Below are 2,500 nucleotides of genomic sequence, written 5' to 3' on the forward strand. Positions count from 1 at the left end.
CCCCGGGGAACGTCCACGGGACGGGCACTCCTTGACGGAGGAAATACCCCGCCTCGGAGTTTTTCGCCTCCAAGTCCCATGGGAGCTCCCCCATCAGCACCGTCATCGCCTCCGTAGAGACGGTGCGGCATACTGATAGCGCGGCGAGGAGGACCGGACGCTGGGCCCTGTTGAGCAGGACGCGCGCCGTCGCTCTTGCCCTCACAAAGCCCCCCCAAACGGAGGCGCCGTACATCGCGCACGGGACGAAGAGCCCCCGGTACCAGGACCCGATGGTCCGACGCCGGAGGCCCCAGTCCTGCCGCATCACTCGCCGCAGTTGATACACCAGGGAGGTGATCTTTCCCCGGATCTCCCGCAGGTGCGGCCAAAAAGTCAGCCGCTCGCCTACGAGTATCCCCAGGTACCGGACCTCCTCCCTGTACGGCACAGCGTCCCCGTCCAGGAGGACTCTGGGGTGCCTGTTGCCCGCGAAACTTCCGCTGAGCACCATGGTCACGGTCTTATCCCTAGAGATTTCGACCGTGGCACTGACACCCCACTCCCTCACCATCTCGAGGGACTGCGTCGCCCGAGCCTCTACACTCCGGCGTGTGTCCCCCGAGGAGATCAGGAGCGTGTCATCGGCATAAGCGACAACCTCGATCTCCGCGTCACGGAGCCGCCGCAACAGGGGGTCCAGAGCCAGATTCCAAAGAATAGGCCCCGACATCGACCCCTGAGGGCAGCCCCGAACGACGTCCAGCTCAACACGACCAAACCGAGAAGCCATGAACGCTTGTCGGCCGCTGAAAAAGCTCCGCCAGACACCCCATTCGGGACATCCGGCGGCGCCCAGGATCCCGAGGATCGTGTCCCAGCTCAGGTGGTCGAAGGCTCCCTTAAAATCCACAAACGTTCCGAGTGTGTATTTACAGGGAGACTCGTGAACCACCCTCATGGCCAGGTGCCACGCGTCCTCGGTGCTCCTTCCAGCTCTGAAGCCAAACTGCCTGTCCGAGAGGGAGTGAATCTCCCTCACTTCCAACCTCCGGACCAAGATCTTCTCCAGCAGTTTGCCAAGAACCGAAAGGAGGCTGATCGGTCGATACGACCCGGCCTCGTCAGGCGGCTTCTCGGGACCCTTGAGAATGGCCACGACGCGGGCGCTTTTCCACTGGGGTGGGAACACTCCAGCTTCCAAGCAGCCGTTGTACATGGCCAGGGTCAGGTTCGGGGCGTACGCAGTCAGCGCCCGGACCATCTTGACGGTGATCCCGTCCGGTCCAGGCGCGCTGTTCGGCTTCATCCTTCTTAGGGCGAGGTTCATCTCTACCGGCGTTATGGGGGCAGGAGGATCAGGCACTGGGTGGATCACCTCCTCTCGGGGCTCCCGCTCGGGAAGCCGCGGGAAGAAGCGCTCCAAAAGCGCCCTGGCACTTGCTTCCCACGAGGTTGCAAGCGCCCCTCCGACCCTCACGCCGCCGATGTCGACTGGGCCCCGCCGGCCCCTGAGAATCCTATAGACGGTTCCCCAGGGATCCGCGTTGCCCACCTCGCCCACAAAAGCCCGCCAATCCCCTTCCTTCTTTTCGAGGACCAGGCGATGGTAGCTCCGGTACAGCTCTCTGTAAGCACCCCGGAGCGCTGCCTGGTCCTCTGGAGGGTCTTCTCGCCTCCGCGACCGCTGGAGGGCCACCCTGCCCCGCCTCGCGAGCCTCCTCGCCGAGGTCAGCTCCCGACACCACCAGCGGGATCTCTTTCGCGGCCCCGTGCCCGCCGCCTCCAGCCGAGAGTCGTTCACGCCTTGAATCAAGGCCGTGACCGCCTCAGCGAAGGCGACAGGCCCGCCCGCCGCGAGTGCCTCCCCGTCAACGCCCGCCGCAGCCTGTCCCAAGGCGGCGCCATAAGCGCCCCAGTTCACGCCGGCGGTCCGCCACCTGTAAACAGGCAGCGGAAGATCGGCGTCTCCGTCTCTCCGAAGAAGGGTCACACAAATCGCGTTGTGGTCCGAGTGCACCAGATCCGGCAGGATTTCCCACCTCGTCCGGTACACGCGGTCAACACCCTTCGCCAGAGTGACGTCGACATCCGACCTACCCGCAGGCCCGTCGAACGTGAACTCACGGGACGGTTCGTTCAGGACCTCCAAGTCGCAAGCGACTATGAAGTTCTCGAACTCCCCACCCCGCGCCTCGTTCTCGGCTCCTCTCATGCGGTTCTTGGAGTGCCACAGGCGGGACACGGCGTTCGCATCCATGCCTGCCATCACGGGAGCCTCTCGCAGCTGGGTAAAAACCCATTCCAGATACTGGAAGTAGCTGTCGAGCGGCGCCCCGTGGCGGCAGTACACGGAGCATAGGTACATAGTACCAAAAACACCGCGAACCCACACCGTAGCACCCCCCTCACCGCCAGGCACGGTCACCACCGTGGCGTCGAGCGTCGCGTCCGAGAGGACCACGGCCGACTTTCCGTCGCCGCTCTGAAAAACCCGCATCCAGGCCGGGAGCCCCGCGAC

This window comes from Venturia canescens, unplaced genomic scaffold (genome assembly GCF_019457755.1).
Source record: "Venturia canescens isolate UGA unplaced genomic scaffold, ASM1945775v1 PGA_scaffold_59__1_contigs__length_33337, whole genome shotgun sequence".
Classification (NCBI taxonomy): Eukaryota; Metazoa; Arthropoda; class Insecta; order Hymenoptera; family Ichneumonidae; genus Venturia; species Venturia canescens.